The sequence below is a fragment of the Neofelis nebulosa genome, chromosome 7, assembly GCF_028018385.1.
Source record: "Neofelis nebulosa isolate mNeoNeb1 chromosome 7, mNeoNeb1.pri, whole genome shotgun sequence".
NCBI lineage: Eukaryota > Metazoa > Chordata > Mammalia > Carnivora > Felidae > Neofelis > Neofelis nebulosa.
In genome coordinates, this window is record NC_080788.1 from 119,626,819 (window position 1) to 119,653,184 (window position 26,366).

General features: G+C 37.0%; 1 protein-coding gene across 10 annotated transcripts in view; it reads right to left on the reverse strand.

The window, feature by feature from the left end:
* NUMB (NUMB endocytic adaptor protein) overlaps positions 1 to 26,366 on the reverse strand; it is a 206,550-nt gene that overhangs the window by 113,825 nt on the left and 66,359 nt on the right. For 3 of the 10 annotated variants that reach the window (XM_058739574.1, XM_058739577.1, XM_058739573.1), the window contains one exon: positions 3,695 to 3,782. The exons of the other annotated variants lie outside the window; for them this stretch is intronic. The gene's annotated coding sequence lies outside the window, so the exon portion shown is untranslated. The remainder of the gene's footprint in view (positions 1 to 3,694; positions 3,783 to 26,366) is intronic. 10 annotated transcript variants of the gene reach the window in all.

Sequence of the window (26,366 nt, forward strand, 5' to 3'; positions counted from 1 at the left end):
TGGAGGGGGGAGGAATAGTTCTCAACTCATTCTTTGAGGCTGTTATAATCTTTTTGACATTTGTTTTTATTAATTTACTTTTTTAAACTGAGATTTATGCCCCATATGGGGCCTGAACTCACAACCCTGAGATCAAGAATCACATGCTCTACCAACTGGGCCAGGTAGGCATCCCAAGGCTGGTATGATCTGAACACCAAAATCAAACAAAGATAATGTAAGAAATGAAATTATGGGCCAACATTACCCATGAACATAGATATAAAAATCCTAAATGAAATACTAATAAACTAAATCCACTTGTATGTATTAAAAAAAAAAAAAAGACTATCATGATTAAGTTTGGTTCATTCCAGCAATGCAAGGGTAATTCAACATTAGAAAATAAGAAAATATATAAATGTCATTCACCACCCTGAACAGAATAAGGAAGGACAACATATGATCTCACAAGTACAGAAAAAGTGTCTGATAAAACTTAATACTCATTCTTCAAACACAAAAAAACATCTTAGCCAACCAGCAACAGAAATGTCTTTAACCTATAGCATATCTATGAAAAACCTACAACAAACAGTGGGGCATCTGGGGCTGAGTTGGAAGAACATGTGCTCTTGAACTCTGGGTCACGAGTTAGAACTCCATGTTGCGTGTACCGTTTACTTAAACAGAAAAACTTAAAAGAAAAAAAATCTACAGCAAGCACTATTCTTAATCATAAAACATAAGAAGCACTCACTTTGTTTTTTTTTTTTTTGATGTTTATTTATTTTTGAGAGAGAGAGAGAGAGAGAAAGAGACAGTATGTAAGAAGGGGAGGGGCAGAGAGAGAGGGAGACACAGAATTCGAAGCTCCAGGCTCCAGAGCTATCAACACAGAGCCCGACACAGGGTTCGAACTCACAAACCGTGAGATCATAACCTGAGTCGAAATCGGATGCTTAACCAACTGAGCCACCGAGGCATTCCATGAAGCACTTGCTTTTAAAAATTAAGTGCAACATGGGGCGCCTGGGTGGCTCAGTCAGTTAGGTATTCAACTTCGGCTCAGGTCATGATCTCATAGTCTGTGAGTTCGAGCCCTGTGTTGGGCTCTGTGCTGACAGTTTAGAATCTGGAGCCTGCTTTGCATTCTGTGTCTCCCTCTCTCTACATCTCCCCTGCTCATACTCTATCAAAAATAAATAAAAATTAAAAAATATTTTTTTTTAAAGTGCAACATAAGAATGCCCACTATTAACACTTGTATCGAATATTATACTGTTAGTCCTAACTAGTATAGTAAGGCAAAAAAAGGAGAAAAGATGTAAGCATTGCAAAGGAAGACACAATTTGCATTCACATTATTTTAATAATTTAGTAAGGTGACTGAACATAGATCTGTTTACCAAAAAAGCTTACATCAGCAAATAGAAATGGAAAGGAAAAACAAAAGAGGAAAAGTATACTATTTATAATAGTAACAAGAAATAAGGCATCTAATAATTCAAAGAGAAGGTTTGAGAGATATTTAGAGAAAAATAAAAAGCTTTACTGAGATATTTTTAAATATTTAAAGAACTAGAAAGACATACCATGTTCAAGGATAGGAAGATTCGGTATCATATAACAGAATTAATGCACGTGTAGATTAAAAGTTACAAAGATCTTTTTTAAAAAGTTACAGAGATCTGGGGCACTTGGGTGGCTCAGCTGGTTAAGTGTCAGACTTTGGCTCAGGTCATGATCTCGCGGTTTGTGAGTTCAAGCCCCACAGCAGGCTCTCTGCTGACAACACACAGCCGGCTTCAGATCTTCTGTCCCCCTCTCTCTCTGCTTGTGCTCACTCTTTCACTCTCAAAATAAATAAAAAAGCATTAAAAAAAAAAAAGTTACAGGGAGATCTTGGGCTCATATACAAGGCAAGTCCCATTTTATGTATTTATTTAATTTATATATACATATGTAATATATATACAACATACATATGCTATATATATATAATATATACATATATTATATATATATATTTTTTTTAATTTTTATTTGAGAGAAAGTGCAAGCCAGAGAGGGGGCAAATGGGGAGATGGAGAGGAAGAAGAGAGAGAAGGGGAGAGAAGGGGAGAAAAGGGGGAAAGAAAGGGAGAGGGAGTGGGAAAGAGAAAGAATGAATGCCAAGCACGCTCCACGCTCAGTGCAGAGTCCAATGGGGCTCGATCTCACAACCCCAGGATCATGACCTGAGCTGAAATCAAGTCAGACACTCAACTGACTGAGCCACCCAAGCACTCCTGGGCAAGTCCCATTTTAAAATAACAGCTTTGGAATATTTGCAGAACTTGACCCAAAATACTCCCATTTATGCATATATTTGCAATTGGTATAAACTTCTTATTCACTGATCACATATTTTACTTTAAGCTATAGTAAGAGTGGATGTGGCACTTCAGAATTCTTTTTTTTTTTTTTAATGTTTTTTAATGTTTATTTATTTATTTCTGAGACAGAGACAGAACATGAGTGGGGGAGGGGCAGAGAGAGAGGGAGACACAGAATCAGAAGCAGACTCCAGGCTCTGAGCTGTCAGCACACAGCCCGACGCGGGGCTCGAACTCACAAACCCTGAGATATGACCTGAGCCAAAGTCGGTCGCTCAACCAACTGAGCCACCCAGGTGCCCCAAGAATTCTTACAGCTGCAATGAACAAGTATTAGTAAAGAGTACGTGATCAGTACGTGGATGAGTTCTAGCTGAATGTGCTGTGGCCCCACCAGTTCAAAGGTCAATCACTGTGCACATTCAATACAATGTTAAGTCTGGTAACTATTCCTGCAAATGATGAAATGTTACCAACATTTTACATAACACATAAGGTTTTGGTTATTTGTAATTATCTACAAATATTGCCAAAATATCTCCTTAAAAGCCACCTAAAAATGTAAACATTTATTCTGCATATAAATTGCATTTATAAGGAGAAAACAGATAAAACACATTCATAATACAATGATCATATAGGGCTCAAAGGGTATTTATAGTGGAACTATGTTTGGTCCTTATATGTAAAATATCCTTGTACTTGTGAGGCTCATAAGCAGTTGCCCAGTTTGTTCTACCACAGATGTGAAATTGATTAAATGTATGATTTTCCCTAGGTCTAACTTACTCAAATTTAATTTTAGTTCATGTGAATTTTATGATACCTTATATTGGTGCTTAAACTTTCCTTATTCAGTTTCCTAATATAGAAATAATGACCATTTGTTTTACTAACTCCTAGGAGATGATTATTGATGGCTTACTGTGTGTCAGGTACTGTTTTAAGTGCTTTGGTACATATTATATAATTTAATCTTTACAACTTTATCAGGTGGATAATATTACTATCACCATTTTACAGATAGAAAAACTGAGGTACAGAAAAAGTTAAGTCACTTTCCTAATGTCACACAAGTAGAAAAGCTTAGGGATTCATAACCAGGAATCTGTCTCGAGAGCCCAGACCCTCAATTACTATGTTACACTTCTTTTCACAATATTTAAAAGATACATAAAATTATCATGGACAGAAAAACTCACCATTAAAAAAATTATTAGTAACAGTTAAACAACAGTTAAGCAATATTAATAGCAATATAACTTATCATAGGTTGATACTTAACAGCTATTTCAAAGTTTCATGGCTACAATTAAGAGTTTTGAAGTTGGACAGACCTGGCTCTGAATCTTGGCTGTGCCCTTTACAGTAAGCTGTGTGACTTTGGACAAGTTTCGTAACTTCACCAAGCCTCAGTTTCCTCATCTGTAAAATGAGAATAATAAACATCTCACAAAATTGTTGTTGTAACATAATTACTGCTATGTTACAGTGATAGGGTAACTCCAAACAAAATACAGGTACACAAAATACAAAGAGGAGATTCTCAATTTACCCCAGAGAACAGGACTTTATTCTAATGATGTAAAATGACCACTCCAAGTTACCATAGAAACTATAAAATCCACACACTGGTGTAGAAGCAAAATCTCCTCTAATTCATAACAAATAATTCCCTTAATTACAAGTCAAATGCCTGAGAGGTAAAAGACTGAATCTGTGAAATATAAAATACTATATAGACACAAAGAAAGAGACGAACAGAACAGACACTGTTGTTTGCTGACAACTCATACAAATTCCATTCCGTACATATCCTTTCTAAGACTGGTAGTATTCAGGGGCACCTGGGTGGCTCAGTCCGTTGGGCGTCCGACTTCAGCTTAGGTCATGATCTCACAGCTTGTGAGCTGGAGCCCTGCACCAGGCTGTGCTCCTGTGCTGACAGCTCAGAGTCTGAGCCTGCTTTAGATTTTGTCTCCATCTCTCTCTGTCCCTCTCCCACTCATGCTCTGTCTCTCTCTCAAATATAAATAAACATTAAAAAAAAAAAAAAGACTGATAGTATTCAAGGGGCCCAAAACGTGAATAGCTGTATCGACAAGGAGTGATTCCTAGCTATGGTAGGAAGAAATTTTTGTAAGAAAAAGACAAAGAAAGAGGCATGTCATCAAAGCAGGGTATTAATATATTACTACTAAGGAATGATTATTTCATTTATAACTAGCATTTTATGGGTCAAACAAGTTTAATTGTCGCTATTGCTGCCTTTAGAATCTCAATAAAATAATTTTACAATAAACACATTTCTATTAATGTCTGCATTTACCAATAAATCATCTGTAACATTATCTATTTGTGATAAAGTTAGTTGTTTCTTTGAAGGGGGAAGTTTTAGTAATACAATATAAAAACCTGTTTTTACTGTTAAAAACTGAGAACAAACTGAGGGTTGATGGGGGGTGGGAGGGAGGGCAGGGTGGGTGATGGGTATTGAGGAGAGCACCTTTTGGGATGAGCACTGGGTGTTGTATGGAAACCAATTTGACAGTAAATTTCATATATTAAAAAATAAAAAAAAAATAAAATAAAATAAAAAAATAAAAAAAGGAAAAAAAAAAAATAAAAAAAAAAAATAAAAACCTGTTTTTAAAGGAATGATAGGAATAATATTTTACAAAAGCCCTATAGGATAATTTTGTTAAACAGCTCATCAATAATATTATCAAGGTGAGTTTTTATGAATGTCACCAGTCTAACAGCAAGAATTATACTAAGTATTAAAATAACTTATTACATAAATAATTATTAAAATGATTGTTCATTGTAGCTCAAAGATTTATTTATTTTTTAATGTTTATGCATTTATTTTGAGAGAGAAAAAGAGAATGGGTGGAGGAGGGGCAGAGAGAGACTGGGACAGAGGATCTGAAGCAAGCTCTGTGTTGACAGCAGAGAGCCTGATGTGGGTGGGGCTCAAACTCAGGAACTGTGAGCAATGACCTGAACTGAACTTGGACACTTCAATGACTGAGCCACCCAGGCGCCCCTAGCTCAAAGATTTAATACAGAACGTCCATTCCCTAATATATTCCCTTTTAACAAATAATTGCAAAAACATCAACAGACACATGAAAAGATGCTCATCATCAATAATCATCAGGGAAATGCAAATCAAAACTACAATGACAATTCACATCATCTTCATCAATGACTTCATCAATAAAACCAACAACACAAGAACAGGTGTTGGCAAGGATATAGAGAAAAAGGAACACTCATGCACTGCTGGTGGGAATGCAAACTGCTGTAGTCATTGGAAAACAGTAGGCAGGTTCCTCAAAAATTTTAAAGTAGAAGTACCCTATGATCCAGCAATTGCACTAGTAGGTACTTACCCAAAGAATACAAGAACACTAATTTAAAGGGATACATGTGCCCCTATGTTTATAGCAGCATTATTTTTAATAGCCAAAATATGGAAGCAGCTCAAGTGTCCATCAATTGATGAACAAAGAAGATGTGGTAAATATATACAGTGGAATATTAGCCATAAAAAGTGAAATCTTGCCATTTGCAACAACATGGATGGAGCTAGAGAGTATTATGCTGAATGAAATCAGAGAAAGACAAGCGCCATATGATATCACTCATATGTGGAATTTAAGAATCAAAACAAATGAGCAAAGGGGAAGAGAGACAGAGACATAAACCAAGAAAAAGACTCTTAACTATAGAAAACCAACTGATGGTTAACAGAAGGGAGGTTGGGGGGTGGGGGATAGGTGAAATAGGTGATGGGGATTGAGGAGGAGTGCACTTGTTGTGATGAGCACTGCATTTTGTATGGAATTGTACCACTAAATTGTACATCTGAAACTAATATTACACTGTATGTTAACTGGAATTTAAATTAAAACTTTAAAAAACTAGGGGCGCCTGGGTGGCTCAGTCGGTTGGGTGGCCGACTTCGGCTCAGGTCATGATCTCGCGGTCCGTGAGTTCGAGCCCCACGTCGGGCTCTGTGCTGATAGCTCAGAGCCTGGAGCCTGCTTCAGATTCTGTGTTTCCCTCTCTCTGACCCTCCCCCGTTCATGCTCGGTCTCTCTCTGTCTCAAAAATAAATAAACGTTAAAAAAAAAAAAAAAAAACTTTAAAAAACTAAACAAAAAATAATTCCAAAAATAGCCTTCAAATTTTCTTAATAAATTTATAAAGGTTTTTGTCTGGAATATGGCAATCTGTTTTCACAAAGCACCCTTTTTAAAGAAAACTTATTAGTTAAATAGGAAATCCTTAGGAAATCCTTTAAAAACCTATTGTAAACATATCAAAGGAAATGAATATAGGAAAATAAGGTGCTTGAGGTAACTTGGCCATTACAGAACTCCAAACAAAAATTCAAGTCCTTCTGCTCTGTATCTTAACAATTTGTAATTTTTCAACTTGATAAGTATTTCCTTCACTACTTTACTTTCTCTAAGTGATGAGAATAATTTTTGTCCTTTTTGTGACTCTATTAATAACCAATAAAATCAAGTTGTTCAATCACAACTCACAAATATGAAAAATTGTGACTTAGGAATTTTTAGGTAGCTTTTTGTTTTATATAGCTTGCAAATACCACTGATTATTTACATTTCCCTCATTTGCTTTGTCATTCTTTCACACTTTTTTTTTCCTGAACCATGTGAGTGAGTCACAGACACTGTACCATTTTAGCACTCAATGTTTCTTTTTTTATTAAATGTAATTTATTGTCAAATTGGTTTCCATACAACACCCAGTGCTCATCCCAACAGGTGCCCTCCTCAAGGCCTATCACCCACTTTCCCCTCTCCCCCCACCCCCCCCCCCATCAACCCTCTGTTCTCAGTATTTAAGAGTCTCCTATGGTTTGCCTCCCTCCTTCTCTGTAACTATTTTTTTCCCCTTTTCCCTCCCCCATGGTCTTCTGTTAGGTTTCTCAGGATCCACATATGAGCAGCACTCAATGTTTCTATGTATTTTCCCAGGAAGACAGATATGCACTTAGATAACCACAGTGTAGCAAATCAGAGCAGTATTGTATCAATGTTAAAATTTCTGTTACATAATTACACTCCATGTTCAAATGTTTCCAACTGCCTTAAAAATGTCCTTTAAAGCTACTGATTTCCCCAGTCCAAAATCCAATTCAGGACCGTGCATTACATTTAGTGGTAATGTCTCTATAGAAACTTACCATCTGAACAGTTCCTTAGTCTGTCTTTTAAAACTAATATTTTAAAAGAATATAGACTAGTTATCTTGCAGAATGTCCCTCAATCATGTTTGTCTGATGGTCTCTCATGTTTAAATTCAGGCTATGCATTTTTTACAGGAATGTCACAAAGTAATGTTGGGTCCTTCACGCACATATCAAAAACTCCAAGAGGCTAGTGGGTTCTATTATCAGTGATACTAACTTTGATCATTTGGTAAAAGAGTCTCCTGCCAAGTTTCTCTACTGTAAAGTTACTAATTTTCTCTTTGTAATAAGTTAATATTTTGTAAGGAACTATCTTGAGGCTATGTAAATATCACGTTCCTTACCAAACTTTCACCCAATAGTTTTGGTACTTGTAAATTATTCTTGCGTGAAAGTACTATTTAAATTGTTCTGAAATAGTCATTTTTTCTTTTTTCTTTTTTTAATGTTTATTTATTTTTGAGAGAGAGAGAGAAAGAGAAAGAGCATGAACAGGAGAAGGGTAGAGAGAGACAGAGACACAGAATCCAAAGCAGGATCCAGGCTGTGAGCTGTCAGCACAGAGCCCAACGTGGGGCTCAAACTCACAAACTGTGAGATCATTACTTGAGCTGAAGTCGGACACTTAACTAAGCCACCCAGGTGCCCCTAATCTTTCTCAGTTGTGCTAAGTCGTATCACTCACATCTTAAACTCAGTCTGAATCTAAGTACAAAACTGCATAATAATAACAGGTATCATTTAATCAGATCTTACTATGTGTAAGCTAGTTCCTACCCTTCCCCTATGATCATCTGTTAAGTTTCTCAAATTCCACATGTGAGTGAAATCATGTGATAGGTCTTTCTCTGACTTATTTGCTTGGCATAATACACTCTAGTTCCATCCACATTGTTGGAAATGGCAAGATATCATTCTTTTTCATTGCCAAGTAGTATTCCATTGTGTGTATATATACTACATCTTCTTGATCCATTCATCACTTCATGGACATTTGGGCTCTTTCCATAATTTAGCTATTATTGATAGCACTGCTATAAACATTGGGGTGCATGTGCCCCTTCAAATCAACACTCCTGTATCCTTTGAATAAATTCCTAGTAGTGTCATAGCTGGGTTGTAGGGTAATTCTATTTTTAATTTTTTGAGGAACCTCCACACTGTTTTCCAGAGTGGCTGCATCAGTTTGCATTCCCACCAACAGTACAAGAGGGTTCCCCTTTATCCACTTCCTCACCAACATGTGTTGTTGCCTGAGTTGTTAATTTTAGCCACTCTGACCAGTGTGAGGTGGTATCTCACTGTGGTTTTGATCTGTATTTACCTAATGGTGAGTGATTTTGAGCAGACTTTCATGTGTCTGTTTGCCACCTGGATGTCTTCTTTGGAAAAGTGTCTACGGGCACCTGGGTAGCTCAGTCAGTTAAGTGTCTGACTTCGGTTCAAGTAATGATCTCACAGTTCATGGGTTCAAATCCCACATCGGGTTCTGTGCTGACAGCTCAGAGCCTGGAGCATGCTTCAGATTCTGGGTCTCCCTCTCTCTCTGCTCCTCCCCCACTTGTACTCGGTCTCTCTCAAAAAACAAACAAACAAACAAAACTGAATAAGGGGCACCTGGGTGGCTCAGTTGTTTAAGCATCTGACTTCGGCTCAGGTCATGATTCCCTGGTTTGTGAATTCGAGCCCCTCAGTGGGCTCTATGCTGACAGCTCAGAGCCTGGAGCCCGCTTAAGATTCTGTATCTCCCGGGGCGCCTGGGTGGCGCAGTTGGTTAAGCGTCCGACTTCAGCCAGGTCACGATCTCACGGTTCGTGAGTTCGAGCCCCGTGTCAGGCTCTGGGCTGATGGCTCGGGAGCCTGGAGCCTGTTTCCGATTCTGTGTCTCCCTCTCTCTCTGCCCCTCCCCCGTTCATGTTCTGTCTCTCTCTGTCCCAAAAATAAAAATTAAAAAAAAAAAAAAAAAGATTCTGTATCTCCCCCTCTCTGCCCCTCCCCTGCTCATGCTCTGTCTCTCTCTGACTCTCAATAATAAATAAATGTAAAAATATATATTTTTTAAAAATGAACACATACTAAAAAAATTAAAAAAGGAAAAGTCTATTCATGTCTTCTGCTCATTTCTTCACTGGATTATTTGTCTTTTGAGTATTGAGTTTGGTAAATTCTTTATAGATTTTTGATACTAACCCTTTATCCGATATGCCATTGCAAATATCTTCTCCCATTCTTTAGGCTGCCTTTTAGTTTTGTTGTTTCCTTTGCTGTGCAGAAGCTTTTTATTGTGATCAGGTCCCAAAAGTTCATTTTTGCTTTTATTTTCCTTGCCTTCGGAGAGAGACATGTCAAGTAAGAACCTGCTGTGGCCAAGGTCAAAGGGGTTGCTGCCTGTTTTCTCATGTAGGAATTTGATGGTTTCCTGTCTCACATTTAGGTCTTTTATTCATTTTGAATTTATTTTTGTGTATGGTGTAAGAAAGTGGTCCAGTTTCATTCTTCTACATGTTGCTGACCAGTTCTTCTAACACCATTTGCTAAAGAGAGTGTCTTTTCTCCATTGGATACTCTTTCTTGCTTTGTGGAAGATTGGTTGGCCATATACTTGTGGGTCCATTTGTGGGTTCCATTGATCTATGTATCTGTTTTTGTGTCAATACCACACTGTCTTGACGATTACAACTTTCTAATACAGGCTAGAGTCCAGGATTGTGATGCCTCCAGCTTTGTTTTTTTTTCCCCCAACATTACTTTGGTTATTCGGGGTCTTTGGTGGTTACATTCAAATTTTAGGATTGTTTGTTCTAGCTCTGTGAAGAATGCTGGTGTTATTTTGATTGGGACTGAATTGAATGTGAGGATTGCTCTGGGTAGTATTGACATTTTAACAATATCTGTTCTCCCAATCCATGAGCATGGAATGTTTTTTTCCATGTCTTTGTGTCTTCTTCAATTTCTTTGATAATCTTTCTATACTTTTCAGAGATCTTCTATCTCTTCGGTTAGGTTTATTCCTAGGCATTTTACGTTTTTTGATGCAATTGTAAATGGGATCGATTCCGTGATCTCTCTTTCTGTTGCTTCATTATTGGTATATAGAAATGTGACCGATTTCTGTACATTGGTTTTATATCCTGAGACTTTGCTGAATTCCTGCATCAGCTCTGGCAGTTTTTTGGTGGAGTCTTTGGATTTTCCATGTAGAGTATCATGTCATTTGCAAAAAGTGAAAGTTTGACTTCTTCTTTGCCAATGTGTATGCCTTTTATTTTGTTCTGTTGTCTGACTGCTAATGCGAGGACTTCTAACACTATGTTAAACAACAGTGGTGAGAGCGGACATCCCTGTCATGTTCCTGATCTGAGGGGGAAAGCTCTCAGTTTTTCCCCATTGAGGATGATACTAGATGTAGGCCTTTCATATATGGTTTTTATGATGTTAAAGTATGTTCCTTCTATCCTGACTTTCTTAAGGGTTTTTTTATTAAGGAAGGATGCTGTATTTTGTCAAATGCTTTTTCTCCATCTATTGACAGGATCATATGGTTCTTATCCTTTCTTCTATTAATGTGACGTATCACGTTGACTGATTTGCAAATATTGAACCAGCTGTGCAGTCCAGGAATGAATCCCACTTGATCATGGTGAGTAATTCTTTTTATATACTGTTGAATTCGATTTGCTAGTACCTTGTCGAGAATTTCTGCATCCAGGTTCATCAGAGATACTGGCCTCTAATTCTCCTTTTTAGTAGAGTCTTTGTCTGGTTTGGGAATCAAGGTAAGGTTGGCTTCAAGCTTTTCTTCCGTTTCTGTTTTTTTGGAAGAGTTTGAGGAAAATAGGTATTAACTCTGCTCTGCTATAAATGTCTGGTAGAATTCCTCTGGGAAGCCATTTGGTCCAGGACTATTATTTGTTAGAAGATTTTTGATAACTGATTCAATTTCTTTGCTGGTTATGGGTCTGTTCTATTTCTTCCTGTTTGAGTTTTGGTAGTGTGTGAGTGTCTAGGAATTGGTCCATCTCTTCCAGATTGTCCAGTTGGTTGACATATAATTTTTGAGAGTACTCTCTAATGATCTGTTTTTCTGTGGTGTTGGTTGTGATCTCTCCTCTTTCACTCATGACTTTACTCCGGTCCTATTTGGTACCATTTGGGTCCTCTCTCTTTTCTTTTTGAGACATATGGCCAGGGGTTTATCAATTTTGTTTATTCTTTCAAAAAACCAGCTCTTAGATTCATTGCTCTGTTCGACTGTTTTTTTGGATTTTATATTGCTTATTTCTGCTCTAATCTTTATTATTTCTCCTCTTCTGCTAGCTTTGGGCTTTTTCTGCTGCTGCCTTTCTAGCTACTTTAGGTGTAAGGTTAGGTTGTATATGGGACCTTTCTTGCTTCTTGAGATAGCCCTGAATTGCAGTGTATTTTCACCTTGGGACTGCCTTTGCTGCATCCCAAAGGATTTAGACTATCTTGTTTTCATTTTCATTTGCTTCCATATATTTTTTTTTAGTTGTTCTGTAATTTCCTGGTTGACCCATTCATTCTTTAGGTGGATATTCCTTAACCTCCATGCATTTGGGGACTTTCCAGGGTTTTTCTTGTGATTGATTTCAAGTTTCATAGCATTGTGATCTCAAAATATGCATGGTATGATCTCAATCTTATTATACTTATTGAGGGCTATTTTGTGACCCAGTATGTGATCTACTTCGGAGAATGTTCTATGTGCACTCGAGAAGAATGTATATTCTGCTGCTTTAAGATGAAAAGTTCTAAATATATCTGTTAAGTCCATCTAATCCAATGTGTCATTCAGAGCCATAGTTTCCTTACGGATTTTCTGCCTAGATGATCTGTCCATTGCTATAAGTGGAGTATTAAAGTTCCCTATAATTACAGTATTATTATCTATACAGGTGTTTATGTTTGTGATTAACTGATTTATATATTTGGGTACTTTCATATTGGGGGCATAAACATTTACAACTGTTAGCTCTTCTTGATGAATAGACCCCGTAATAATGATATAATGGCCTTCATCTCTTGTTACGGTCTTTGTTTTAAAATCTAGTTTGTCTGATAGAAGTATGGCTACTCCAGCTTTCTTTGGCCGTCCAATAGCATGATAGATGGTTTTCTATCCCCTCACTTTCAATCTGCAGGTGTCCTTAAGTCTGAAATGAGTCTCTTGTAGACAGCACATAGATGGATCTTGGGTTTTTATCCATTTTGATACCCTATGTCTTTTGATTGGGGCATTTAGTCCATTTATATTCAGAGTGATTACTGAAAGATATGGATTTAGTGCCATTGTGTCAGCTGTAGGTCTCATGTTTGTGGTGATGTCTCTGGTCCTTTGTAGTCATTGCTGCTTTCCATTATCAGAATACCCTTTAGGATCTCCTGCAGGACTGGTTTAGTGGGCATGAACTCCTTTAGTTTTTGTTTCTCTGGGAAAGCCTTGATCTCTCTTTCTATTCTGAATGACAGCCTTGCTGGATAAAGGATTCTTGGCTGCATATTTTTCTTATTCAACACAGTGAATATTTCCTGCCACTCCCTTCTGGCCTGCCAAGTTTCAGTGGACAGTTTGCTACTACCCTTATGTGTCTACCCTTGTTGGTTAAGGCCCGTTTGTCGCTAGCTGCTTTCAGCTCTCTTTATCTTTGTATTTTGCCAGTTTCACTATATGTCATGGTGTTGACCTGTTTTTGATTTTGAAGGGAGTTCTCTGTGCCTCGTGGACTTGGATGTCTGTTTCCTTCCTCAGATTAGGGGAGTTCTCAGCTATAATCTGTTCAAATAAACCTTGTTCCCCTTTCTCTCCCTCTTCTTCTGGAACTCCTATATATGGGTATTATTTTCGTTTCATGGAATCACCAGCTCTCTAATTATCCCCTCATGATCCAGTAATTTTCATTCCATTTTTCAGCTTCATCATTTTCCATAATTTTATCTTCTATTTCACCTATTCTCTCCTCTGCATCCTCCATCCTCGCTGTCCTTGTATCTAGTTTATTTTGCATCTTATTTGTAGCATTAAAAAAAATTTTTTTTAACGTTTATTTATTTTTGAGAGACAGAGTGTGAGTGGGGGAGGAGCAGAGAGAGAGGGAGACACAATATCCAAAGGCTCCAGGCTCTGAGCTGTCAGCACAGAGCCCGACGTGGGTCTCGAACTCACCAACAGTGAGATCATGACCTGAGCCGAAGTTGGACGCTTACCGATTGGGCCACCCAGGCGCCCCTGTAGCATTTCTTAATTCACCATACTTCGTAGGTCTTTGATCTCTGCAGCAAGATTCTCTGCTGTCTTCTACGTTTTCAAGCCCAGCTATTAGTCTTATGACTGTTATTCTAAATTCTTAGTCAGATATGTTGTTTATATCTGTTTTGAGCAATTCTCTGTCATTTCTTCCTGGATTTTCTTTTGAGGAGAATTCTTCTGTTTCATGATTTTGGCTAGGTTTCTGTCCTTTATGTGTTTTAATAGCTTGTAATGTGTCCTGCACCTGTGAGTACTACTATATTAAAAAGGGATCATACACTGTCCAGGGCCTGGCACTTCAGGAAGTGTTTTTGGAGTGTGTTGCCTGCATTCTGTTGTTGCACATTTGGCTGCTCTATCCCACTGTTCAGTCCTCTGCAAAGCTCCTCCTTGCCTGTCATGGTAGAGTGTCTGGACCTTCCATCAGGTGTGCTTTGATTTGTTAGTTGAGATCCTGCCGAGCTGTCTCCTCTACCTGTGGAGATCCTTCTGCCACTCTGCAGATTAATTTCCTGGGTGTTCCAAGTGATCTGACCTCAATACAGCTGTGTTTGACGGTGAGAGAAATCCTGGTCACCCTATTTCTCCATCATCTTAACTCCTCTCCACACTTTCTCTCTACACTGGGCACCCCACTCTTCTGCACTCCAGCAGCAGCAGTGACAGGGGTGGGGTTTCTGGGAGTGGAAAATCTCACTAGGTTATATTTGAGCAGACAGATCTGAAGATACTGAGTTGTAAGAGGGAAAACCCAAGTACACAGGTGAGAGAGAGCATTCTGGGTCAAAGGAACACCAAGTGCCCAATTCCTGAGGCAGAACTATGCCCAGTGTGTTTGAGGAATAGAAAGGAGATAATGTAGCTATATAGCTTTCTTAGTAAAGGGAGAATGGGAAACGAGGTCAGAAAGGAAGCCAAGTTCTTCATATGGTTTCACAGGATACTATGAGGGGAGAAATCAGGAGTTTGGTTGTTAAGCCCAATAAAATGTAAAAGTTTATGAATAAGATAGCTATATGTCAAATTAACTTTTGAAAATGGCTAGCTCCAAGTCTATCACACATAATATTCATCATTAAACAGTCCTAATTATTCCAAGTCTGGAAGCAGTATCTCCTTCCTCTGAATCACTGCTTTTTCAAAAACTTCTTGTAGCATTTACTACATTTTACATATTATAACTATTGGTGTAGATCATGTCCTATAGAATTTAAGCACCTTGAGAGTAGAATTCATAGTTTATAGTTGTTTAATAGTAATAAAGGGCCACTGTTGGGATGCCTGGGTGGCTTAGTTAAGCATCCAACTCTTGATTTCAGCTCAAGTCATGATCCCAGGGTTGTGGGATCAAGTCCCATGTTGGACTCTGCTCTGAGCATGGTGCCTGCTTAAGATTCTCTCTCTCCCGCTGGCCCCCTTCCCTGCTTGCACTCTCTAACAAAGAAAGAGAAAGAACGAAAGAAAGAAAGAAAGAAAGAGAGAGAGAGAGAGAGAGAGAGAGAGAGAGAGAGAGAGAGAGAGAAAGAAAGAAAGAAAGAAAGAAAGAAAGAAAGAAAGAGAGAGAAAGAGAAAAAAAAGAAAGAAAAAGAAAAAGGGCCACGACTTACTGAGGATATTTATCAGTCAGCTCATTTAATCCTATTATCACTTCCATTAGTATTTAGCACATCAGAAAATTCAGGTTTAGAGATATTAAATAACTGATGCAAAACCACACAGATAATTAGTAGGGTAACATTTTAACTCAGGTTTGTCTGACTCTAGAGCCAATGTTCCATGTTGTCTTTAATCAACTTCAGCATCTAATTTAGAACCTTGTTTTCAAAAGGCACCTAATATATTTGTACCAAATAAATAACTAAAATAAATAACTCTGTTTAGGGACAGAAGATGAATTAGAGTCAGACCAATGATCAGATCAGAATTGGAAAAAGCAGGGAAAAAAAGATAAAATCCTTAATAAGGCTTGTAAAAAGTTTGGCATAACTTTGGGCTTGCCCATTGGTCCAACTACACCTGTCCTTTGATATCTTAAACCCGCCATGCTTCCTTTCACCATAACGTCTCTCTAATTGATAGTTTTAACAATTGCTTACTTTTCCCTAAGTTAATTCTACTCATTCTTTTTTTAATTTTTATTATTTTTGAGAGAGAGAGAGAGAGAGAGAGAGAGAGAGAGAGAGAGAGAGAGAGAGAGAGAGAGAATGAGCCAGAGAGGGGCAGAGAGAGAGAGGGAGACACGGGATCTGAAGCAGGCTCCACGCTCTGAGTTGTCAACACACATCCTCATGCAGGGCCTGAGCTCACAAACCAGGAGATCATGACCTGAGCTGAAGTTGAGATACTTAACCAACCGAGCCACCCAGCTGCCCCCAATTCTACTCATTCTTCAGAGCTCTGTTCAGATATCACTTCCTCAAAGTAACTGTCCTTGACCACTGCCTCTCTCACCTGAACTAAATCTCTATAATAAGCAAGTAACATCCTGCTTCTCTTTTACACTTTATCACAATATAAATAAATGTGTACTTAATACGTCTCTTCTCTGCAAGAATAAAAACAGCATGAGGGCAGGATCCTCATCTGTCAAGTTCACTGCAAATGATTAGTAAATGCTTAAAATTGTTTATAATATTGCTTTATTATTATAAGTTATTATTTAGGAAATGATTTAATAAGAGACACCTCTTACAAATTATTATAGAGTAGACTGTGTCTGATCAATTCTCCTGGCAACAAAATCTATAAAAACAGGATTTAAAAACAAAAAAATATACACAGAAAGCAAATTAGATATGAGAAGCCAAAATACCAAAGGAAAAGAAAAGGCAGAGCTAAGTCTGACATTCACTACTTTTTCCTCCTGAGGCAACTAGCTGCATACTAGACCTTTTGGCCATCTCACAGGACTGCAGAGACAGAAATTAGAGCTCAGGGCTTATCAAGACAGGTAGGATTTGAGGGGCTGAGATTCCACATAAAAGGCAACCACAGAAAAATGAATCTGGAAATTCTGTACCGCATTTGCCCTTAGGGTATTTACTGAATCCTAACCTGTGCATGGAGCAAGAGGGCTGGGGGGGGGGGGGGGGGGGGGAGGACTATTTTAAAGCCAAAAAGGTAAGTAGAACTTCTGGTAGGTTCACAGTGCTGGGAAAAGAAAAATTACAGTTCAGGGCCTGCCAAGAAGGACAGCCTCTGGCAAATACCCCAGGATTCCATTTGATACCTCTGAAGGACAACACTCTTCAGAGTAAGGGAAAACTGGATTCAAACCAGCTCTTAAGAAGTCTAAAACAAAGCCTCAAGACATCTCAAGCCTGTATTGGATCAAGGTCATTTGCTCCTACTTTTAAATATCACTACAAGAAAATTAAATCCTTTCTAGAGAACAGTATCATCATTAAAACCCTCTATAATTTTTTATACACAATATCTGACATTCATTTTAAAAATTACCAGAAATGCTAGGAGACAAGACCAAATGACTGAAAGACAAGAGAAAAAGCAGGCAATAAAAAAAGATCAAATGGTGATCCAAATATCTAAAATCACCAGACACCAATTTTAAAAGAACTGTGATTAATATGTTCAGGAAAATAGATGAGAATTTCACCAGAGACTTGGAATCTATACAGACAAATAAAAAATCATAAAACTGAAATTCTGAAACTAAAAAATAAGTATAAAATTAATTAAAAAAACATGCTTATAACAGATTTGACACTAAATAAATTAGAAAACAGATCAATAGAAAATATCCACATGAAGGACCAAAAAAAAAAAAAAAAAAAAACCAGATGGAAAAACAAGAAAAGCACATGAGAGGCATATAGGCTACAGAGAAAGATAGAACATACAGTTCTGCAGAATCCCAGAAGTAGTGAATGTGACTGGGGCAGAAACAATATCTTAAAAATATTCCAAACCTGACAAAACACACAAAAGCTACAGATTCAAAGGGGTCTATGGAATCCAAGCAACTTAAATACAAAGAAACCCACCTGGAAGAATTATTTAAAACTGAAGAAGGGCACCTGTGTGGATCAGTTGGTTAAGCATCCAACTTTTGATTTAGGCTGAGGTCATGATTTCATGGTTTGTGAGATTAAGCCCTGCGTTGGGCTCTGTGCTGACAGCATGGAGCCTGCTTGGGATTCTCTCTCTCCTTGTCTCTCTGCTTCTATTTTTCCCTCAAAAATATATAAATAAACTTTTAAAAATGATAAATTAAAAAAAAAATAATGGAAACCAAAGACACTGCTTCCCTAACAACAACAAAAAGTGGAATCAGAAGACAATAGGATATATTTAAAATACTGAAAGAAAATAACTGCCAAGCTGGAATTCTGTGCCCAATAAAAATACCCTTCAAAAAGCCTCCAAATTTATCCTATGAAGCCAGCATTACTCTGATACCAAAACCAGATAGACACTACAGAAAAAGAGAACTACAGACCAGTATCTCTAATGCACATAGATGCAGTAATCCTCAACAAAATATTAGCAAACCGAATCCAACAATACATTAAAAAAAATCTTTCACCACAATCACACAATCGAGTGGGATTTGTTCCTGGGATGCAAGGGTGGTTCAGTATTCACAACTCAATCAACGTGATACATCACATCAACAAGAGAAAGGAGAAAAACCATGATCATTTCAGTAGATGCAGAGAAAGCATGTAACAACGTACAACATCCATTCATGATAAAGACCCTCAACAAAGCAGGTTTAGAAGGAACATACCTCAGCATAAAAAAGGCCATGTAAGGAAAAACCCAGAGCTAGCATCATACTCAACAGTGAAAAACTGAGAGCCTTTTCCCTAAGATCAGGAACAAGACCAAGATATCCACTCTCACCACTTTTATTCAACATAGCCCTGAAGTCCTAGTCAGAGCAATGAGACAAGAAGAAATAAAAGGTAAGGAAGATTGGTAAGGAAGAAGTAAAAAATTTCACTATTTGCAGATGACATGATTCTACATATAGAAAGCCCCAACGATTCCACCAAAAAGCTACTAGAACTGATAAATTAATTCAGTAAGGTCATGGGATACAAAATCAGTATACAGAAATCCTTTGCATTTCTAGACACTAACAATGCAGTAGCAGAAAGAAGAGATTGAGAAAACAATCCCATTTACAACTGCACCAAAAATAATAAAATACCTAGGAATAAACTTAACCAAAGAGGTGAAAGACCTGTACTCTGAAAAACCGATGAAAGAAATTGAAGACGACACAAAGAAATGGAAAGACATTCCATGCTCATGGACTGGAAGAACAAATATTGTTAATTGGCCATACTGCCCAAAGCAACCTACAGATTTAATGCAATTCCTATCAAAATAGCCAACAGCATTTTTCACAGAACCAGAACAAATAATCCTAAAACTTGTATGGAACCACAAAAGACCCCAAACTGTCAAAGCAGTCTTGAAAAGGAAGAACAAAACTGGAGGTATCACTAACGGAGATTTCAAGACCTACTACAAAGCTGTAGTAGTCAAAACAATATGGTACTGGCACAAAAAACAGACACATAGATCGATGGAACAGAGCAGAGAGCCCAGAAGTAAACCCACAATTATATGGTCAATTAATCTCTGACAAAGGAGGCAAGAATGTACAATGGCAAAAAGACAGTCTCTTCAACCTATGGCATTGGGAAAACTGGGCAGCTACATGGAAAAGAATGAAACTGGACCACTTTCTCTAAATGTCTGGGCAGACATTTCTCTAAAGATATACCGATGGCCAACACACACATGAAAAGATGTTCAACATCACTAGCCATCAGGGAAATGCAAGTCAAAATCACAATGAGATTATCACCTCACACCTGTCAGAATGGCTAAAACCAACAACACAAGAAACAAGTGTTGGTGAGGATGTGGAGAAAAAGGAACCCCTGTGCTCTGCTGCTGCTGGAATGCTGTGGTGCAGCCGCCGTGGAAAACAGCATGGAGGTTCCTCAGAAAGTTAAAAATAGAATTACCTTATGATCCAGTAGTTCCATTACTAGGTATTTACCCAGAGAATATAAAAACACTAATCCCAAGGGAGACATGCACCCCAGTGTTTACTGCAGCATTATTTACAATAGCCAAATTATGGAAGCAGCCCACATTATGGAAGTGTCCACTGATAGATGCATGCGTAAAGAAGATGTAGTGTTTTACACAGTGGAATATTACTCAGCCAGAACAACAAGTGAAATCTTGCCATTTGCAACAACATGGATGGATCTAGAGTATGATGCTGGTGGAACAAGTCAGTCAGAGAAAAACAAATACCATGTGATCTCACTCATATGTAGAATTTAAGAAATGAAGGAAACATAGGAATGCAAACTGGTACAGCCACTCTGGAAAACAGTATGGAGGTTCCTCAAAAAATTAAAAATAGAACTACCCTACAACCCAGCAATTGCACTACTAGGTATTTATCCAAGGGATACAGGTACACTGTTTCGAAGGGGCACATGCACCCCAATGTTTATAGCAGCACTATCAACAATAGCCAAAGTATGGAAAGAGTCCAAAATGTCCAATGCTGGATGATGGATAAAGAAGATGTGAGATAGATAGATAGATAGATAGATATAGATATAGATGTATATACACACACACACACATACATATATATATATATACACATATATACATATATATATAATGTATATAATGTATATACGTGTATATATGTATATATACATATATACGTGTATATATACATATATATGTATGTATACATATATACATATATGTATATGTATATATATGTATATATACATATATATACGTATATATACGCGTATATATACGTATATATACATATATATACGTATATATACGCGTATATATACGTATATATATATATATAATGCAGTATTACTCCATATATATATAATGGAGTATTACTCAGCAATAAAAAAGAACGAAATCTTGCCATTTGCAACTATGTGGATGGAACCAGAGGGTATTTTGCTAAGCAAAATTAGAGAAAGACAAATACCATATGACTTCACTCATATGAGGACTTTAAGATAAAAAACAGATGAACATAAGGGAAGGGATTCAAAAATAATATAAAAACAGGGATGGGGACAAAACATAAGAGACTCTTAAATATGGAGAACAAACAGAAGGTTACTGGAGGGGTTGTGAGAGGGGAGATGGGCTAAATGGGTAAGGGGCATTAAGGAATCTACTCCTGAAATCACTGTTGCACTATATGCTACAAACTTGGATGTAAATTAAAAAAATTAAAAAACTTAAAAGGTTAAAAATTTTTAAAAAGGCAATCAAATGAAGAAAACTTAAAAAAAAAAAAAGACCATTTTGCCAGTTAATAATAATGTTATTTTCTGATGTGTGTGGTTTTATGAGCCTTTTTAAAACCTGTAATGATTTCTCATTCTGAATATTCACTTTATTAAGAGAAAATATGTAATAAACACCATGAGAAAACAAGAAAAAACAAACAAAAAAAAATGAAGGAAAGAAAAGAGATTAAAGAAAACAGACTCTTAACTACAGAGAACAAAAGAATGGTTACCAGAGGGGAGGTGGGTGGGGGGATGGATGAAATAGAAGGAGATTAAGAGTACACTTACCATGATAAGCACTGAATGATGTATAGAATTGCTGAGTCACTATATTGTACACCTGAAACTAATATAACACTGTATGTGAACTATATTAGAATATTTTTTAAAATATGTTTAAGCATAAAAATATTAGGATAAATTCTCTGAGGAAAGGAGAATGAAAATACGAGTTTAGGGAAAAAATGGGAAGAAATAAAATTTCTCATTATTAAAGAAAAAGAATCCTTCAAATATAAAGGCAAAATAAAAAATGCTTTCAGGGAAGAACAGAACATTCACTACCAGTAGACCCACAGTAAAAGAAAGGAAGTATCTATGAAGAAAGGTAGTAATCTCAGATGGAAGCATGGTAACATAGGAAAAAAGAAAAAGGAAGTATGTGAGTAAAATTAAATAATTACAGATTTAAAACAACAAAATAAAAACAAAGCAAAAACAAGCAACCAAGAGGAAAATGATAAATGTAATGAAAGGGTAACAATGTCCTTGTGTTGTCCAGAAAATAATAGCAGGAAATTTTCGCAAAAATGGCCAGAGGGGTGCCTGGGTGGCTCAGTAAGTTGAGCATTTGACTCCTGATTTCAGCTCAGGCCATGATCTCCCAGTTCGTGGGATCTTCGCTGATGGCATGGAGCCTGCTTGAGATTCTCTCTTTCCCTCTCTCTCTCTTTCTCTGTCCCTCCCCAACTTGTGTATGCTCACATGCATGCACACTCTCTCAAAATAAATAAATTTTTTTAAAATGGCAACAATTTCTTCATTCCTTATGTACACTCCTTTATACTGTGACTTAGCTACCTTCCTATCAAGAGGTGGAATCTATTTCTTTACTTCTTTAATTTGCATTTTGTCCATGTGACCTGCTTTGGCCAATGGGGGTTAGAAAACATGATACAACAGATCTTTCCAACAGAAACTTCCAACAGAAGTTTCTTCAGTGATGAAAATGTTCTACATCTGTGTTACCCAATATAGTAGCCACTAGCCACATCCAGCTAGTAAGCACTTAAAATGTGGGTAGTTTGACAGAAGAACTAGAGTTTTTATTTTATTCAGAATAGTTTTAATTTATTAAAATTTACATAGCCACATACAGCTAGTGGCTTCTGTACTGGACAGCACATCTCTAAAATTTAGATGCTAGAGATACTGAGAGTAGTGAAAATTAGATTGGATAACACTGGAAAAGCTGAGTTTGATAACGTTAAGGCCCATAGTCACTTGCTACAAATAAATATTCCAAACATTCTTTTTTTTTGTCTCAGTACCCATAAACTCCAAAATGTACTACACACTGATAAAACAATAAACTGAAAAAAAAATAACTTTACCATATCCTGCAAAAAAACAATTATTCATCAAATGTTGGCAGACAACTTTACCTAGAGGGCTTTCCTAAATTATTAGCATAAAATCCCTAGGAATTTCCTTTTTTTTTTACAGTTTTTTTTTTTTAAGTTTAAAGTTTTTAAGTTTTAGAGGCCTTCAAATTCTACCAGATGAATAGCTTTTAATTAAATAACTTCAGGTAATTATTCATTTACTACATTACTTACTTCCCTGCAGCAGTTCACTATCTTTTCTTATCCTCTTCTCTACCCCCACCCCATTCACCCTAAGAGAAGGAAGAAGTTGATCCAATGTTGGTACAATTCCACAGATTTTTTTTTCAACTTGTCAGCATTAAGTAGGTCAGTTTTCTGCTCTACTGGGTGTTTTGGCAATAGGTTTTCTTACTAGAATACCATGGCTACTCTGCCTGGTAAGCACATACCACAAAGGAAAAAAGATTCTGAGTAACTCCTAAAGAGTGAACAGGCTGCATGATCTCTAGAAGAAAATCCCTGAGGGGCGCCTGGGTGGCGCAGTCGGTTAAGCGTCCGACTTCAGCCAGGTCACGATCTCGCGGTCCGTGAGTTCGAGCCCCGCGTCAGGCTCTGGGCTGATGGCTCGGAGCCTGGAGCCTGTTTCCGATTCTGTGTCTCCCTCTCTCTCTGCCCCTCCCCCGTTCATGCTCTGTCTCTCTCTGTCCCAAAAATAAAAAAAATAAAAAATGTTGAAAAAAAAAAAATTTAAAAAAAAAGAAAATCCCTGAGTCCTAACTGAATACCATCAGGAAGTTCTGACAGAAAAACAAAAAACAAAAACAAAAAAACAGGAAAAAAACCTCCAAACTTTTTCCTATATTGTACAATCTAAAGGTTTTAAAGGTCCTTAGTATCTAGCAACCACAAAGATTTCATTGATACTCTTAATATGTACCCAGCCTAATCCTAACCAGTGAGATTATAAATCAAAGGGAATAAAGGACACCTAATCTATCAGATGCTTTAAGAATTCCAATAGAAGAAACCTTATCATTAAAACTAAAATTCTAGAAAACATCTCCGTGGTAAGATATAACTCCCTTGTAAAGAAATTTTTTTTTAATCAGAAATGAAACTTTTAGGGGCACCAGGGTGGCTCAGTCAGTTAAGTGTCTGACTTTGGCTCAGGTCACGATCTCACAGTTCATGAGTTAGAGCCTGGGCTCTGTGCTGACAGCTCAGAGCCTGGAGCCTGCTTTGGATTCTGTGTCTCCCTCTCTCTCTGCTCCTCCCCTGCTTGTGCTCTCTCTCAAAAATAAACATTTAAAAAATTATTAAAAAAAGAAATGAAGATTTTAATGACTGTAGTACAGCAGAAAGCAAATTTGGTAGAAGTTTATTAGAATAAATGATTTATACATAATTTATTACTTCTTTTAAAAATCAGTATTGCCTCTCTGTTGTGGGTCTGAGTACTCAGTTTCACATTTTTAATCATTTGTAAATCAAGTATTAAAGAAGAAACTTGACAGGTACATATTTACCAGTTTACTTCATACTAGATCCAAAGTTCTTCAGGGGCAAGATTAATATCCCCTATTAAGAATAGGGTTTCAAATGGGAAAAAAAAAAAAAAAAAAGGCTGAAACAAATGTATTTACTGGATTTGTTTCCCAGAAAATTCCAAGAATTTTGACAAATTTAGTAAAGGAAAATGTACATTTTGCAGGCCAGATCACTAATTGATGTGACTATAGTGTACACTTAAGTTCACCAGGAATAAATTACATGAAAAAATGCATTGTGGCCCGTCAGCTCCTTCCTGGAGACCAATTATCATCTAAAGAGAAATCTCTCTACCTAAGGATGAAAAAAAGTTTACTTGGAGACAAAAAGCCACTGCACTAACAGTATTCTTATTTTCTAATATTTCCATTTGTTTATGTCTTCCTATATTCCAATATCATTTAGGTAGCCATAGTTCTTCCAGCTTTATACTATCATTTCTATAATTTTCTCTTTTATTATCAGTAATCTACCCATCTCAGAATATATTCTTCTGTTCATTTAAATTCCATCTGAATCTCTCATCAACTTGTTTGGAACAGAAAATGGAATTCAAAGGCATGTGTTTTTTTTGTTTTTTTGTTTTTTTAAAGGCTATGGTATCATGGGAAAAGCTAACAGATGGTTTGATGTAGCATATGTACTTTATTTTCTATAGTTCTTTTGCTCTATATACCATATCTCTAATAGGGCTGTAACACAGATGAGAGAATATTGGACTTGAAGTCAGAAGACCTGTGCTAAAATCCTCACTAGCACTTTCAAACTATATGACTTTAAATATGTCACATAATGTCTGTGGCCCCCACTTTATACATATGTTTTCTTATTTTATAAGATAGGCAAAAACAAAGCTAATACTATTCCTATACCTTGGATAGGGAAATACATAAATGACAAAAATAACTTTAAAATCATATAATTGGGTCACTTTGTTGGCTCAGTTGGTTGAGCATCCAACTTCAGCTCAGGTCATGATCTTGCAGTTCATGAGTTCGAGCCCCACCTTGGGCTTGCTGCTGTCAGACGGTCAGCACAGAGTGCACTTCAGATCCTCTGTCCCCCTCTCTCTAACCCTCCCCGACCTGCGTTCTCTCAAAACTAAATAAATATGAAAACAATAATAAAATCATATGATTAAATAGCCACTGTTTAAGATGTGACCATATGTACATTGTGATTTCTACTGGCATTCTTTCCTCTTAAGTGTACTACCTTAAACTATATTAACAGAGACAAACTGCTTATGTGTATTGCCTTACTTTAACAGGCTTACATGTCAAAAGATCACCAGAAATTAACTACGTTTATCTACTTATCAACAAAAATGAAAAACAAGTGTACCAAACCCCTAAAATATAACTCATGTTATGAAGGCATAACATATGAAGAGTATTTTAAAAACAAACAAAAAAAGGGAAATGACAATGACAGATGACAAAAAGAGGAATATAAATGCATAATACAAATATTTGGTCCATTAATTCTATTTCTAGGAATTATAATAAGGGCATAATACAAGTATACAAAGATGAATGTAAAAAACATTCACCATAGCACCACTTATAACAGTAAAAACTATAAGCTTAAATGTAAAAAAAAAAAAAAAAAAAAGTTGGGGGACTGGCTGAATAAATTAAGGCACATCTACCATGGCATACAATGTAGCTTTTAAAATTATGAAGTGCTGGGGCGCCTGGGTGGCGCAGTCGGTTAAGCGGCCGACTTCAGCCAGGTCACGATCTCGCGGTCCGTGAGTTCGAGCCCCGCGTCAGGCTCTGGGCTGATGGCTCGGAGCCTGGAGCCTGTTTCCGATTCTGTGTCTCCCTCTCTCTCTGCCCCTCCCCCGTTCATGCTCTGTCTCTCTCTGTCCCAAAAATAAATTAAAAACGTTGAAAAAAAATTTAAAAAAAAAAATAAAATTATGAAGTGCTAAAACAAGCCCCTCCTTCAAGGACACGAAAACACATTATGATAATGGGATAAAAGGCAAATATTGTTTGCAAAAGCATTCTAAAG